We start from the raw sequence: 17,882 nt of genomic DNA on the forward strand, positions 1-17,882 counted from the left end.
CAAATGAATTCGTAGATGATTTTGTTATGGTTAACTATTCACCCAGTGGTAATCACATTAATTATGCTGACTGAATTGTGGAGGTACTCTAGAGATTTGAGGCTTTTTTTAAAAACTCTTCATCAGTTACCTTGAGTATCAGCCCATGCTTAGCTAGACATTATAAATAAATGATCAGGCTGAATCTAATATTCATCTCTGGGAAAACCTGGATTGAATTTGCAGGAACAGAGTCTTTCCAAAGTCCAGGAAACCTATTTTTCCTGAGTATTTTTGTTAAATAACCATACTAATTGTTTGCCCCAATTGTGCAGATTCCATTGGAGCAGGAGGTGTTTCTGATTATTCCCTTTGTTTATGGTATTAGAGTTAGATTATTGTTGATCTTATTGTTCTTATTTGTGACATGTTTGCCTCAGTAGGACAGGCATTGTGTCAAGCAAGTTGGAGTCCAATCTACAAAGCAGAATGTTCAGAAGTGCAGAAAAAAGGCTTCAATTTCTCAAGCAGCATGCATATTACTCCTCCACTAGGATTATTAAATTCTAATTATAGCCTGTTGATCCCAGTTACAATGTTGTTTCTAAATACAGTTCTCTAAGGCTTTGACTGATATGTGTTTTACTGTATTTCTTAACCTGTTAATGCTTAGTAAAAATATCAGGTTTGCATAAAAGAGCAGGTGCAAGTTAGCTTTCTCCCAATCAAGCTCCATGATAGGGGCCTCAATACTACTCCAAACGGGATTATGCACAGGGTGTTTCATCCTCCCAAACCAGCATGGATAATCCCAAGAACAGTTGTAGCCAATGCATTTCTTTAAATGCATCAGTGTACCTGTAGAATCTCAGATGCAAGGAAAATAGAGATGCATGAGGTGTGAACACTGACATAACAAATCTAGACTCCCAATCCAGGCCTTGTCTCAAATTATTTTGTAGCTTTGTGCTAGTCACATCTGCCTCAGTTTCCCACCTCTATCACCATCTGTTAAAGTGGGAGAAGAATACAGGGCTATTTCAGTGATTAGTGACTTATTGAACTTTATCCTGCTCTAATTTACATCAGTAACAAAACCCCAGGCCTAAACTTCTTAAAGTTCATGACATGCTTTTGCATGTGCCCAAACTGCAGGTGGGGAATATGTGTCTCAGGATTTCCACATGCATACACCCTAAACTTGTATTCATTCACTAGGCATTTTTCATGCAGACTTTATAATGGGTAGGCCTCATTGACTTCAGTCGGAGCACAAGCAGGCCTACTATTTGTCAGACATTTTGGACATGAAAAGCACCAGGTAAGTGCTAAATATTGTCATTAACTTCCATGCGCAATTGTTTGGGTTTAGATTTTCACAAGCATATGTGTTGGAGAATGGCAGATGTAGCCCATTGGCCCTGGCTGCCTCCAGATGAGTTTCATAAGAGCAGGGTTGGGGGGCTATTTTGATTTTTGGAGGGTGGGGGTGAGGAAAGAAGAAAAGTGCCATAAAATAACATTTGGAGAAAATAAGGTAAAAATCACTTTATAATCAAAGATATTGTATTTATTATTTTAATTTAAATTCACATTACAAAGTAAAAATGGAAAAGTAAAGCAAATTGGAATACTTCTTTTAAAAATCCATAATCTGGAATGAGCCATGAGATTATCTGAGTGAATTTAAATTATTTCATTTTTGTACAGTTGTGGTAGAAGTAGCTTTAAGATCATTTTCTCTTTCCGAGCCTTACACCCTGAAACAGCAATACAGTGGTGGGTTTTTTCGCCTAGAGGATGGTGTTCCTTCCCTGCTCTGCTGTGAATAATTACAACCCCCAGGGAAAAGGTATAAATAAACACGAGTCAGTTTCCTTTTTAATTAGAAAGGGATATTGATACTTCTGGAAATATAGAGGTATTTTAAATAACACATTAAAAATTTGCGGGGAAAGGTACTTTTTAAAAAAATATTTTTTATCTGATTTTTCTTTTTTTTAACCATAGGAAATTGGCTGTGTCGGTTTTGCCACTAGAGGGCGGTCGCTCACTGGCTGGGCTGCGATAAATCAAATTATCCCTAGGGCTGCTACTCTTCAAAGTAAAGATTGAAAGTTTGATTATTAAAACATGCCATTACCATGTGTGCCATGTTTATGTATTCCACGCAAGAATTTCAGTGAATGCGCCCGGGCATATGTGTCTGAGACCTGTTGCTGAGCTAGCAGGGGAATGCAACACCAATATATCGTGCTGGCAACACTAGAAAAATCCCATTTTCAAGAGCAGACTTTGGGTTCACAGGCCCTGAGCTAGTGGAGAGCATGAGAGCTGGCAGAGACGATGTGCTCAATCTTGCACGTGAGGAACAGGATGCACAAGCAAAAGGATGAACATGCCTTGCAGCACTGGTTGATCCCAGGGATAATTCAGGGATTAATTCTGGAGGGAGAACCCTATCTTCCTTGTTAAAGGTAAGATACTAGTCAGACATTGAATACAGATAATTAGGGGAAAGGAGGGTCTTAACTGTGGATAATCTCTGGGGGTTTGGGGGGGGGGTTAATACACGCTACATTTCTAAACCCACTGATCCCAGAGGATGCACTACAAATGGATTTGCTTATGATTAACATCTCAATTATTTTCCAGTGCTGTAAGTACCCGGACTAACCTCCAAAAGTGCAGCAACCTCAAGCTCCGTATTGCTAAAGCGAAATGTGTAGTGAGCCATGCGAATATTTGCTTCTGTGTTGTGCCTGATCACGAATGTGCTGTGATGGAAAAGAGGAGTGTTAAATCCAATCACTATTAAATCTGGAGTAGATTATTAGCCTGGGTATGGTAGTCAAGAACACATTTTTCCCCTCTTCCCCGCCCCATGATATCGCTTAGAGTAAGCACATGAGGCTGCTCTTTGGGTTATTGAACTAAGAATGTCCTCAGGAAATAAAAGCCTAAAGTAATCGACACATAGCGGCTCTCACTAAGCTCACTGCTCTTTAAAACTGAAGTGCCCCTTTCTCGCATGATGCACAGCGACAGACTCTGGGTTCTCAGCTGTGTTTGGGTGAGCTGGCAGCTACGCCAGCGCTTCCCCGAGGGTTTTAAAAGAAGGGAAAAAACAGCCTTTGAGTGACTTCCCCCCCCCCCACACACACACACTCTATGGACGCACTCAAATACCCCTCTCACTGCGTCTGGCTCCGCATAGTCCTCGGATATGCTGTTTCCATGGTCTCCGAGTGCATCTCTGGCGTGAGCAGGTGCTGAGTCTGCTTAGTACCTGCCGCATAACGTCCTTAGACTTTAGGAAAGGAAAGTTGGCCCCGGTTGGGGCCGGGGAGGGGTGAACGATGTGTACATGTTCTGGTGTTGGAAGCATCATGTTCTGTCGAGATGCTCCTGCTACAATTGTTGGGTTTATTTGAAACCAGAGCCAACCTCTAGCTTCGCAGATTGAGGGGTTTATGGGACCCAGGATATAGGGTCTCTTATGCATTTATTTAAAAACTCCCACAACCTGGTCTTTATAGGTCACTGAATCTGCGCAGAAGATAGAAGGGAGGTTGTCTTCAGTTTTAAAGTGTGTGTATCGAGACCCAGAGAAGAATTACTAGACGAAATCATTTTGTTCTTTGAAGGTATGCATGCGGTGGGATGGCAGTGCAATGCTCCAAAATAGATTGCCCAGAAAATTGTTTCTCCTCCAAGGAATAAGGCAGGCCTATATAATATAAAAACCGGACAACGCCCTCTAAAGCTAGCACCAAGCGAGGGAAAGGGGAGCACACCCATGAAACCTGGGTGCATGGGAAGAGAGGATGAGTGAGGACTTCCTGACTGGGACAGGAAGGCTAGGTTGGGAGCAGTGGGCACTGTTTTAAAGCAAGTTTTGCCCTTCCAGACGCATGGAAGAAAGAGGAGTCCCAAACTTAGGGCCCCCAATGCCCGGTTTCATGACAAAGGACAACTCGTCCGTTTCCCCCTGTGCCGGGTCTGTTTGGTGGGGATTGTTACGCATAGTGGGCTTGATAGACAGATACTTTTGCAGTGGAAAACAGGCCACGCTCTTGGCTCTCAGGCGTGGGGTCCTCCTGGGACCTCGGGCAAGCCCTGCAGGGCTAAAATTTCAGAAGTGGCCCCAACTGGAGACACTGATTTTTCAGGGGTGCTCAGCCCTTCTGCTCTCCAGGGCAGTGGAGCAGGGGATGCTGCGCGCCTCTGACAAATTGCTTGCGGGGAGTGTCTCCAGGTGAGAGCCCAAAACACAGGGTGTGTTTTCCTGCCCTTTGCTTTCCCCAGACCCGGAGCAGAGCGAGGAGCTAAAAACCAGTGGCCGCTGTTGGATAGTTGGCCGCTCAGCTCTGAGTGCTCGGCTCCAGCGCTGTCAAAGTGGGGGGTGTCAGCGACCCACCTTCTCCCTGTGTGTAGAAGGGCAGCGGGAGCATGTGGACGGTATGTGGGGTCACCTCTGGTCCGCTTGCGGTGTGTCCGTGCCGCTGACATGCCAGCAGCTCTTGGGCTGCGTAACAGAAAGAGGCGAGCTCCAGGTGCTCCCGGCGGCGGTCAGAAATCCGTGCCCCCAAACTTTTTTTTTTTTTTAAAGATCATTAAAAGGCGGAGGGAAGGAATTCCCCCACCCTCCACCCGCCCCCGTTTCTCAGGAAGGAAACCAGTCTTGCGCCCTGTGCACGGGGAAGAGCTGCAAGCTGGAGACACACCAGTACCCCGGGCCACACCGAGATCTGGGCTGGGGACCCTCGGGGCGGTTTGGCCGCAAACGCCTTGAGCGTGGAAGGCATCGCTCCTCCTGCTGTAAAAAAACCAAACCCTAAACACCCCGAGGTGAGAGAGATCCGGGCCCAACCCAAGTCAGGGGAGGCGATGGCCTCGGAGCCAGGTTCTCAAGCCGGCTGGCCGCTTGCAAGCGGAGGCGGGGTTTCGTGGGGCTCTGGTAGCAATAGAGATGCCGGGGGGGGGGGGTGTTAGTGCTGGCGAAACTTGAGGATACAAAAGACGGGGAAATGGGACGTCCGTCTAGCAGAGCCCCTCTCCCAAGCCTTCAAACCCCAGCCAGCCGCTGTCTGCAGAGAAGCGGGGTAACATCCCCCAGGCGCTGCCTGGCGCCCACAGCGCCCTGGAACCCAGCCTGGGCATCACGTGTAACCCACGAGCTAGCTACATTTCCCATGGTGTATGGGGGGGGGTCTCCCACACCCATTTCTCCCTCTACCCAGGGCCGCGCACAGGCCTGTGGGGGCCAAAATAGCCATAGGGGCAGGAACGAGGGGTGCGGGCACAGCTCCTGGCTTGCAGTGGTCCGAAGGCACATGCCTGGTTTCCGCCTTCAGCAGCCCCACTCTGAGAACTGTTCCCGCACCCCTGCAAATAGCCAGCCCCCGCCCCCCGGTTCCCACCCGCGCCCGCTGAAGTTCAGGGTGCAGATCCGTGAGACCAGTGCCAGCGGTACTAGGGGGCACTGCGGCTCAGCGAATGGAAATCCCCACTCCTGCGCGCTCAGCCCGACTCCGGATTTGCTCCGGCTGCCCCCGGCCTGTGGAAGAGGAGCTGAAACGCATTTCGCTGCAGTTTCCTTACCCAAACCACCACTTCCCGCCACCCAACGCCGGCTCTTGGCTCAGCCCGCTCTCCTCACAACCGATCCCCGAGGCGAGGGGGACATGCGGTGTCGGGTTTGAACGTAGTCAACATGCTTTATTTTTGTTTAATGCAATGGGAGTTTTACCAAGCCGGTTCCACCCTTATACACTTGCATCACCCGAGAGGCAAAACGAAACCCCGCGTGAAAGTAACGCGTGGTCGCGCGCCCCCGTTGCTTAATTCAAATTGAATCTTGATTTAAACCCAGGCCTAGCCGATCTTGCAGCTGGGCTCAAGGAATGAGCGTGAAAAGGTGCCCTCTTCAAATATCTGCCTCAGGCTCGATAAGCCACTGGTTTATCCATAGGGGAAGGTGATCACTGGTTTATCCATGGGAAGGTGATCACTGGTTTATCCATAGGGGAAGGCGTTTGTTGTTTGATTGCTTCCCATCCTCCGGGTATGTGAGATCAAAGGACAGAGGAATTTGTTTTTTAAAAAATCTATCCCATGTGCCTAGGAAGGGTCCAAAGTTAATCTTAAAAAGGACACGCTTTTCTCCAACCCCCCCTCCCAAAAAAAAAGAAGAAAGAAAAGCAAAAAGATAAAGAAAAGCACGGATTCATTGAAGTCATAGTCCAACTCGTGGTTTCGAAATCTCAGTGGCGAGAAGCTATTGTTTTATCCCATGCCCCCCTCACCTCCTTTCACGAAATATTCACTGGCGATTGCTAGGGCCGAGCCTGACTAGCCGCGGGACGTTTAAAGAGAAAAGCAACTGCGGGTCAGGTTCTGCTGCCGAGCTCTGATATTTGTTTCTTCTTCCAGGCCCTCGGACTCTGACAATTGCTTTGCCTAGAGCACCGCAGAAAAAAAGTTGTAACCCGCATTACGTAATTGGAGACGATCAATAAAACCCCCCTTTACAGGTTTTCTTGTAGGGGAAAAAAGTCAAGGTAATCATTTTCCTAGAGAGAGTGGTGTGTCTAATTTCCTCCGAGTGTACAATATGTACCGGGGATAGCTATTCAGAGGGAAGTGAAAAGCGGCAATCTAACGCCTTTTAGGGGAAGATTAACACTTGGAGCTGGTTTTCTAAACCTGTCCAAACCACCTGGAAGATAAATAAGGAGATCTGTGCAGATCTGGTTTGACATTCTGGGAACAAAAGGCCGTTTACAAACTCCAGATAATGCCAAGCATATCCTAAAATGATTTCTTTATAAGCTGAGGGCAATATTTAAACTTCAAAATGTTTGTTTAAAAAGTGTCATTTTGGAGAATATTGACTTGCTTTATGGGCCCGATCCTGCAGTCCTTTCTCGGGCAAAAAAAAAAAATCGTTCAAGTCAATGGAAATTCAAGATAGGGTCTTAAAGACGTCTTAGAAATTAACTTAAAACGCGTGTGACTTGTTTTAATGTTTTGGATCTTTCCCAAGGCAATGAATTCGTTCGGATTCATTTTTAGTATATCTTGTTCTTAGGGGGTTTGTTTTTTTTGTAAAGTCTGGGTCTGCGGAAGACAAGAAAGAAAAGTTTGACAGGAGAAAATATGTTAAAATAAGACCTCGGTGGTTTTTGTTTATTAAAAAACAAATCTTCCACCTACCATGTTGGAAAAGACAGAATAAGGAAGGATTGGGATCTATTCACGAGTCAATATTCTACAATCCGTGGCGCTTGTATTTAGGAGGGAGATTTTTAAATATCCAGAAACTATCCTGAATGCTCTCATGACTTGAAGGGTTTTCAGTTAAACGGTCAAGAGGTAATAAAACACGCAATATCAAACTGGGTATTCAAAAGTAGCCGAATACTGAAGCATATAACCCGTTTTTAAAGGGTGAAGCCCAGAAGAGAGCTGCGTGGTTATCATATCCCATGTTAACTGTGCACCTGTATTCTAGCCAAACTGCTCAATAAGTAAAATGTTCGTTGTATATTTTTAAGTGTCGCCAAGAATTGTATTGACTCAAGAAGAATTAATTCAGTTTTTAGATGCCAAAATATGACCTCGAGTAAATTTTCTTTCTGATAGAAATATTTGCATGTTAATGATTCGTTGTTTTTCTGTTATATTGGGATGCATTCACGAGTCTCTCTTTTTTCTCTTTCTTTCCTACTTTTCCTTTCAGCTGAACAAAGACAACCCTGGGCTCGAGTTATTGGTGTGTTATTTTCTGGATGTCCTTTGCGGCATTTGGAGTTGCTGCGCGCTAGCTGCGCCATTTATTTCAAGACGCTGAGCTGAAAACCAAGAGGCGCCTAGACGGAGCTTGAAGCTATTCGTATATTACTGCCGGGGAAACACAGCAGCAAGCTGCAAGTTTGAAGCCGGCTCCGTGCCCCGAGCCAACGCGACTTCAGAGACTGCCCTCGCTGCTGCATTTTCTCCGGTGAATTGCAAAAGCAGCTCTTTGCTCCCCTGTTTCCCCTGGCATGATGTTTGTGCCCCGAATAGAAAACCCGGCGAGTCAACCACCAGATCAGATGGGTTCTCCCCTCAGAGTAAAACCCGAGCCCTGGCAGAACCCCAAAGAAGTGCTCATTCGTAAAACCAAGTTGACAACACAGAAGCTGCGGCTTCCCCCTCCTCTATCAAGTTGCGGAACAGAACATTTCGGGTCCTCTCCCTTTAAGAGAGGATCCCAGAAATGTTTCTCTTTCGTACGGAAAGAAAAGGAGCGGAACCTCAGGACAAGGAAAAGCTTCCTGCAGAAACTGGGGCCCCGCCAGCATCCAGCTCCCCCAGGTCAGAGTTACTGGCTCCTCTTGAACGCACACACGCCTTGGAGGTTATTTTTTTAATGGTCTGCACAGGGGGGAATCGATGGTTCTTAGTCCCGCACGTTGGATCCGGGCTATGGGCTGAACCCGTTCGCGCTCTCCCGGGTGATCACCAAGGACTGGCCTCGCCTGCTGATGGGGACCCCGCGGGAAGCCCCCCTAGTTCTGAGGTGGCAGGAGGCTGGGGGCCCTGGCCAGGAGGGAGGTAGCAGGCCCCTAGTCTCGCTGATGGTCTCCTAACCACACGGGTAGAACTGTCACCTCCTGCCAGAATGTCCCAGCCTCCTTTACGCACCGGCCCGGAGTCTATTAAACCACCCCAGGGAGGCAGGGCTGGCGGGCTCTTGTTCTGCCGTCAGGGTGATTTTCATAGCGCTTCCTGCGGCCTTTCCCCAGAGCCACAAAGGCCGGGCAGGGCCCTGGCTGGAGAAGGGAGCGGGTGCGCGCTCCGGGCTGCGGCTCGCCGGTCGCTTTGCGCCCCAAGGGCAGCGCCCGGCGCCCGGCTCTTGCGCGCACACGGACCGACCGTGCAAGCAGCGAGCTACCCACGGGCCGGCTGCCAAGCCCAGGACCACCCGCCGCCAAGCCGTGCCGTGGGTGGGCACCTGCCCCAGGAACGACAGACTCGGAGACAATGAAAGACAGAGTGGCCTTGGAAACTTTGAGTAGATTTGGCAGATCGGGTCCCGGGGGGAATAGGTGAGTTCACACAGCGCCACCTTCCCCTGGTTTAGCTGCAGTGTAGACGTGGCCTGTAGCTGCTCCTTCCAGTGGGAGTTAACTAGGGCCACTAAGCCATCCCCACATGGTTTCGCTGGGCCACACCAGGGCGCTAAACGGGAGATGCCATTACACGATTTTAGTGGCACACTAACCACCCTGGTCTCTGGGACCGCTGTCAGCACTGGCCCTCGCGGCAGGGAAACTGGGCTTAGCTGTCTTCTCAGATGTGGCTCCCCCGCACACCCGTTCCCCCCCAGCAGTTAACATTTTCTTCTGGAGGAGCAAATCCCCTGTTTCGCTGGTGGCAGGTGCAGAGATGGGAAAGTAACCGAAGAAGCCATTCAGATGGCAGGGTAGAGTCCAGAAAGGACAAGGGCACAGTTGCATACAAATTCCAAGGGGAGATTAAATTCTGGATGGCTAAGGAAACAATATTACTGTGTAATGAACACAGGCAGTTGCCACTGGCAAATTAATTATATTTCGTAACTCTGAGATTCTCTCCTGGCCTGATTCCTCCCCTACCAGTTTTACTATATGCTACAGCTCAAACAGAAGCCATAGGTTTAAGGCAGAAATTACTGGGTGAGGTTCTTAGGCCTGTGTTATGCAGGTGGTCAGGCTAGGTGCTCCTAATGGTCCATTCTGGCTTTAATCTATGAATCTATGAATTATTAGTAGTAGTAATTATTTATTGTATAGTAGCTCCAAGCCAGAAAAAGCAGAACCTCACTGAGGTAGTCACTATACATATACCTAGTAAGAGACAGTGTCTGCCCCCAAAACAAACAAAGGAAGCGTATATTATCCCTCTTTTGACAGATGGGGAACTGAGGCACAGAGAGATTAAGGGCTAGATTGTGATATCCTTACATTGAATACTCTCTTACACCATGAGTTCTCCCATTGACTTCAGTGTGACTACTTGGTCAGTAAGCTGCAACTCAGACTGTAAGCGCCGAGCAATAGGGCCCCGGGACGGTAATTCTTACAGTAACCCAAATAATAACTCAGTGTGAATATGAATTTCACAATCTGGCCCTAAGTGACTCACCCAAGGTCATAAAGGAAGTCTGTGGCAGAGCTAGGAACTGACTCTACATAAAATAGGCACAGTACCTTAACCACAAGACAGTCCTCTCCCTGTTCACCCCCATAACTCCATTTCATTTAATGGAGTGGTTCCTGATTTCCACAGGTGCAAATGAGAGGGAAAGCAAACCACTTACAGTGCAATGTACAGGAGTCAAAACAGTGCAGCAGGCATACACCCAGTCCCCAGATTCCCAGTGCAATAAATGACTGTAGTGAAGGGAAATACTAAAACACTGATAGCTGCAAAGAACACAGAAGTTGTTCACTGCCAGAGGAAAAAATAAAATAAAACCCAGCAATTTCCCAGCTTAAATGCTAGGATCACTGAGACTTTAAAAGTCTGTCACCAAGTCCAATTATCTAGACCTAATTCACTCCAGCTAATAAATCCACAAATAATTTGCATACACCAGTAGTTTCATAATGACTTTTTTTTTGGTTAAAATGTTTGATTAGTGTCTGATTCAAGAGTGTTTGGGATGAGGGGGAGAAGTGTTCATGGGTGCGTGGGCGGTGGGATGAGGTGTTTATCTAGATACACACACTCCTTCATGAGTACTGGAATGGAAACCAGAAATTCTGAATTGAATTAAGACCACTTGAATTCTGAATGAGAGCATCCCTGCCTGGGTTTAACTAACCCACTTTAAATTCATACCTTTGGATTAACTTTCCTGAGTGTCTCCATGTAGACAAGCCCTGAATCTCTGTGCCTCAGTGTGCCCATCTGTGAAATGGAGATCATAGAAATTCCCTACCTCACAGGAAATAAATATATTTAAAGATTGTGAAGTGCTCAGATACTATGGTAATTAGGTTTATATAATTACCCAAGATAAATTCTTCTATTACCACTATTACTATAAATATTTTGTGATATTAGGGTCACTGCGTGAAAATCATTTTGTTGTTTTATCAGACTAATATGCTGCAATAATCAATTAATAGAAATTAGAGATGGAAATGACCTATTAGCCCATCTAATCCAGTCTGTAGTAGACAGTTTTCAGTCTAGTTTTAAATAAAAATAACCCATGAGAATTACATCCCTTCTGGAGAGATTATACCACTAATGTATCTCAGGGAGGAAAAAAAATATAACAGTGGCTGTTGGAAAATGTTTCCTGACGTTCAGCCAACAATTTCTTTGCTTAATTTTCATTTTATCCAATTACTTTGGTACCCATCTGTGTCACCATAATTTTTTTCTCCTTTCTTCACATTTACACCGGTCAGAATGACCTGACAATCCTTTTTGCTAAAGAAAATGCTTTTAAAATATATATACATTTTCTATGAAATGTTAAACAGAGGAGCTAGAGTTTAAGTCCAGCCATCAGTACAGATGGGAAAGTAGTACATAAGGTCCAAATTCCTCCTCTGTTTTTTTCCCTTTTAATACATTGTGGATGCTATACATAAAGATAATTGTATTTTTTTTCTCTGAAATGATTGGTGTTCTGGGGTAATGTTTGGTTTAGGAGTCTACACACAGTCAATGTATTTTTTTCTTTATGAAGCATCTACCCAAGGAAAAAAATAGCCCAGATGCAACAAATTTACAATGTGCTATGAAAGTGTGAGCTGTGTGTCAGACTAATAAATTTTTCATTACATTCCCAAAATACCTTTCTGTATGCTTGTCCCTTACTTACCCAATGCACAGTGATACCAAGTGGAATATATATATCAACTCATCACATTCATTTACATTACATAACTATAAAACCATTACATAACTATTTAGCCAATGAAAAACAAACATGCTTTTTAAAATGTGTGCTTGCATGCTTATGGTGTTCTCTGATTGGCTGATATACAACTCTGTTCTCTAGGCAAAATTGAATACTGTTAAATAATTGCATAGGGAACAACAGAGCATACATGAGAATGTTACAGAAATGAACAGATGTAAATGAACAGTTATAATTGCTGGATTAGACCATTGTTACAGGATCAATATTTCCTGCTTTAAAATACATTTCTCATCTTTGCTCTTATGTTTATTATATATATTATATGCTTCCACTCTGGTTGATATTTATCTACCAGCAAGAGACAATTATCCTGTGACAATATTCCATTCCATTGTCATTATCTCTTAAGTAACTAAAGCAATGCTAGGATTGGCCCCCATGCGAGGGCTATTTTATATTGCATTGCCTATTGATTTTCTGGCCTCTCAATTATGTATGATGTGTGTGTATGTATATATATAAAAAGAATGAAATCTTTCATCAAGTTTTGGTAATTTTGTTTTTTACTTTAAAAATACCCCAAAGTTTTTTTCTGAAGGGAATTAAGTTAAACTCACGGTTCTTGAACGTCTGGTTCTTAGAGAGGATCATTAAGTGTCGAATAATTGAAGGGACTGTGGGGGAGCAGCTCTTTCTCTAGATCTCTACAGAAGCACATGGTAAAACTCCCATTTTCATCAGTATGGCCAAGATTTCACCCAGGGCATCTGTAACCTAAATTTTCAAAAGTAACGTGAAAGAAGAGCTCTGTGTATGCTTGTCTCTTTCACCAATAGAAGCTGGTCCAGTAAAAGATATTATCTCACCCGTCTTGTCTCTTTAGTGGTTCTGATGTCAGAGGGGCTACTCAGAAGTACAGAGTTAAGCACATGCATAACTGTTAGCATGGTTAGGGCTACGGGTCCTCAACCAAAGCTCCTTGAATTTAATAAGCACAAACTATTATTGTTATTTACACTGTCGTTTCCCCACTGCTCTTCTGTTTTGTCGATCTCAGAATATGGTGCAAAATGTCGGACAATCCTGTTATGTGCACTATCCACTGCCTCTCAGATCTAATAATCCATCTACATTACATGACCTTCAGTTCACACTGTACTTCATCCAATGTGCTAAACTGGCCTTTCAATTTAAAAAAAAAACTTTTAGTTAGGCATCACGGTCTTCAAAGAACTCTATTTCATTTTAAAATAATTGGATAATTATTTTCAATGAGAACCAAATTCCAGCAGTAAGTAATTTCTAGAGACATGTCAGGTGACTCAACATAAAAGTTATGCTTGATCTGTGGGTTTGTTAGCTATGTTTAATCCCGTCTGTAAACAAAGAGCATTTAAAATCTTCTCTGAAGAGTCTGATCTTGATTCACCTACATCATCACGGCCCCAATCCAACAAAGGACTAAAGCACAGGTTGTCTTTAAGCATGTGAGCATCAAAATCACTGGGATGACTGATGTGTTTAAAATTAAGCATATATTTCAGTGTTTTGCTAGACAAAGACCCATTGCCTGTTGTATTCGCTTTTCATTTCAATAAAATAGTTTAACTAGTGTGTTTGTGGGGCAGGGGAGAAATCCCTTGATGTTATGTAAATATAACCTTTTTAAAGGGAAAATAAATCCCTGCATTTTACAAATGCCTTTCAATGGTTTAATTTTGCTAGTGTCACAAGTTTAAAAAAAATCATATACTTGGTCACATTTGAATTGCTTTATGTTCAATTGCTCACAAAAATCATTGATTTATATTGATATTCACAGGAATCTTAAGGTTCCAAATCATGTGTTCACAATTTGGCATGGATCTGACAAAGTCTCTTTCAATACTCTTCTTACTCCCTTGTTAATGGCCTAAACTGATCTTAATTTTCTGTTTGGAATTTCACAAGCCTTCCTTTTCAATTGTAATTCCATACAACTCTTAATACTCCTGTTCTTAACATAGTTATTAGATTTCTAAAATGAGTACAGAAACTTCTCTCCACACATGTCTGTTACTCACTAATACACATTTATTTGCCCCAAAAGAAAAAGAACAGGCCACACTTAATCCACCAGGCCAGAGGCTCAGGAAAGAGATGAATATTAACAAATTTAGTCACTCTCTGAGCAAGGAGGGGAAATGAATTCCAGAGTTGAAGGCTCTCTATTAAGAGTCCATGGGGATCAGCTGTCTGATGTTTGAATCTAGAAACTACAAGCTTGATGCTGGACTTATTGAAATCCATTGAAAAGCTCCTACTGACATTAATGGTGCAGGATCAGGGCCTATGTAATGAACATGCCTGCTAAAATCAGCAGCTGTGGGGTGTCTCATTGGAGGAGAGGCAATTTTCCTGATAGTCAAAGACATTTAGGACAAAGTCAATGACTGGCATTGCACCAAAAAAGCACAAAAAGGGTTAGTGCAATCGTTGCAGAAGAAGTATAATAATATGCCAGATAACAAACAGTACCAAAGAGGTGAGCAGGAGATAAAGCTTCCAAGTAGTATTCAAGTATAGCCTCATGTGGATCACATTTCAGTACTCCAATCAAGAAGTCACAGTAGCATGGATTACATAGGTGCAATAAGGTCTCCAGCTGAGAGAAAAGGTAGCAAATATCTAACGAGATAACGACTGGGGTGGGGAAAGTGCTTTCGGTCACCATGCTACCTGTAACTCCAGCAATAGCTGATCCAAAATGAACCCCCATTGATGAACCAGACATATCCTCTCATTAATGGAGGAAACCCCCTCCTACATAACAGACTTCCTCTCAAAAGTCTTCCCCCCGCCTATTAGCACCACCTCGCTTAGCTGGGTTCAATTGCAGACAGCTTGCCCTTATCAAGTGCCAATTTCAGCCAGGTAAGAGGAAAGCAACGATATCACACTATCTGATGACAGTGATGAATGTCATCTGCATATTTTATAGCACCATGTCCTAACCTATCTCACTATTGCTCCCTCTAGCTCTCACAGGAACGCAGGAGGATTGATAAGATACCCCACTTGGGAGGAAGGATCATCTTGAAGTTAAGACACTGGACAGTGAATCAAGACATCTGGTTTCAATTCCTAGGTCTATCACAGATTCCCTCTGTCATTTGAGTAAGGACTTTAATCTCTGTGTTCCTCAACTTCCCCATCTGTAAAATAGGGATGATAATACTTTTCCTTACCGTTTGTTGGGTTTGGACTAGATGGCAAAGAGACCATTTCTTATTATGTGTTTATGCAGTGCCTACAACAATGGGGCCTTGATCTTGGGGCTTTTAGGTGCTACTGGAATACTGTAATAATAATAATAATAACCTAAATGATCTCTGGGGGAAACATGATGGAAAATGAAATGCAATGTTGACAAATGCGAAATCAGGCCCATTAGAAGGTTCCATTTGACCTGCTCATGCCCCATCTAAATTAGCTGTAACAACTCAGAAAAATGACATCATTGTGGTCAGCTCAACGAAGAGCTCTGCTCAGTGTGCAGCAGCGGTCAAAAAAAGTAAACAAAATATTGAAGTGCAAGAGAAGGAGATGGAGACTAATACTGAAAGTAATAGAATACCATTATGTAAATTAGTGATGGGTGAGATTTTTCAAAAGTGCCTATGGAAGCTAATGGCCCAGCCGTCATTGACTCTCCATGAGTTAGGATCCCTTAGGCAATTTTGAAAATACCACCCACTATGCCCTCACCTGCACTGCTAGGTTCAGTTTTGGTCACTCTATCTCAAAGAGACTACCTGTAGAGGAAAATGCTATGAAACCAGAGTAAGGGTATCAGAATCTGGGCCATTATGGAGAACTGCAGAATCTCCAGTGAGTGGCATCTTATTTTGGTTTCATGAGTGGATGGAGTTTGGATTGTGGGTGGAGCTAGAAAAAACACACTACCAATTAATTGTGTTTCCATTTGGCTATTGGGAGTAGGTCACTGGGAACACAACTCTGGCAAAAATGTGCAGGAGTTCTCTCCTTCCTCAGTTTGTCTGTCTCTAAAGGAAGGCAGTTGTAAGATCACTGCCTTGCCAAGAAGGGTGGCTTCCCAATTAACTTTAAGGACACCTAGAGGGGCATATCTAGTCTCCAAAGAGGGAAACAGGAGGAGCTACCCCTAAAAGCTCCTAAATCATGGATTCCTTAAGAGTGATCTAATTAACTAGATAGGTCTGGTACTATTCAAGTGTTTAATTTTGAGCTTTGTGATTACATTACAGCCAGCTGTGGACTGTGAGCTGTTTACTCTGGACTACAAGAGATGCACGGAGCTCAGGGACTCTTAAATTCTAACCTCAGTGCTAACCTTAATTTTCTACTTGGCTTTAGGCAAGTCACTTCATTTCTCTATGTCTCCTTTGCCATATCTGCAAACTGGGGATAATAATACTTCCTTTTCCCCATGTAGGTTACTTAGTTAAACTTAGTTAAACTGTATAATGATATGAAGATGTAAAGTGCTATAATGTTTTAATAGAAAGACAATAAAGCCAGACCTCAGGAAGAGGTTTTCTGTCCCTAAACATACCTTTTCCTGTGTGCTATCCACAGGGATTAAATTAACCAGAGGGAAATTTTGTCTGAATGAATATTAAAGTTCCCCAAAACAACCCTTATGACACTGCTGTGATCTCGTTGAAGTGGTGGAAGCCCAAGCACTGGAGTCATTTAAAACTACCCCAGGCAAAGATTGTTAATATTCTGCATCAACAAGGGGATAGCCAAGATGATGGGAGAGGCTTTTTCCTCACTGATCCGTGTGATCTGCCTGGAACTCACTCCATCCTTCCCTCCCTGAAAGCCACTTTTGTGTTTTCAAATATCACCTTGAAACCTTTCTGTTTGCTTTAGTCTGATAGATGTTTAACCCACCTCAATAGTGCATCTTTCCATTCTCCCTTTGATGTCTGTACTTGGTGAGGACTGTTACTTGCATCTTTACCATTTGGAAAATCCAGCTTTGCTATTTCTCTCCTCCACTTTTATGCATCATTTGTCCTTTTCCATCTAAATCAGTCATCTACACCACTCTGTGAACAGCTGTCTCCCTATTATACCTTCTCTCTGCAAAGCATTTTTATGATACTTCATATGAAGTACACTAAATAAAAATAAAATGCACTGTAGTGTTTTAATAGCATAATTCTTAAACATTTATGGATTCATTCTCCTTTCATTCAATGTGTAGAGTTCCCATTGACGTTAATAGGAATTCTGCCAATAGAATCATGAATTCGTTCCAGTGAATAAGGGGGAGGAGGGGAAATAGACTCTGAAGGGTCAAATTCTGCCCTTCAGAAGAAAACAAAGGCTTAAGGGGAGGGGAAAAAACAGTCCTGGGGGATATCTGCATACTGTATGGCCAGTAGAATTTCTACCAGTTTCTACTTGTTAAATTCAGTGTGCTAATGCTGATGTTGTATCACTGTAAATCAGGAGCAATTCTACTGAAATCAATGGACTTACATCACTGTAAGACAAACACACAGCCACAGAACCTGATTGTGATCTATCTGAATCGGAAAGGGTTTCCACATCTGAATTTCTTACAAAAGTGGCTACTGTTTCACTTAGACTGTACACGTGATTCTGATTAAAGCATTTCAAGAACGTCTGTGTATCTTTTTCTTCATTAATGTGTTTTGCTGGTGCTGCTTAATAATTAGCTCTAAACACAGGCCACTTAAGTAACAGTGAATGATTACTATCACTTACATATTTTAAAATTATTCTGATGATAGCTGCCAAAATGGAAAATCTATCTAAACCCAAATATAGCTGTTTTATGATAATATTGAAGAATAAAGGTGCTCTTATGGTAAGGCATTCCACTGGAACTGAGAGTCAATTCTGGCTTTGCCACAAACTTGGCATGTGACCTTGGGCAAGTCACTTAATCTCTCTGTGCCTTAATTTTTCCATCTGTAAACTGGGGATCATGATG

The 17,882-nt window shown here is 43.6% G+C and overlaps 1 long non-coding RNA gene across 1 annotated transcript; it reads left to right on the forward strand.

Moving 5' to 3' along the window:
* Window positions 1-2,016: 2,016 nt before the first annotated feature.
* LOC141991710 (uncharacterized) lies at window positions 2,017-16,235 on the forward strand. Its single transcript, XR_012640441.1, has 5 exons — window positions 2,017-2,456; window positions 6,415-6,542; window positions 7,724-7,984; window positions 14,909-15,046; window positions 16,159-16,235. It is a non-coding gene; the product is annotated as an uncharacterized LOC141991710 (long non-coding RNA).
* The last annotated feature ends 1,647 nt before the right edge of the window (window positions 16,236-17,882 follow it).

The sequence above is a fragment of the Natator depressus genome, chromosome 7, assembly GCF_965152275.1.
Source record: "Natator depressus isolate rNatDep1 chromosome 7, rNatDep2.hap1, whole genome shotgun sequence".
Lineage (NCBI taxonomy): Eukaryota > Metazoa > Chordata > Testudines > Cheloniidae > Natator > Natator depressus.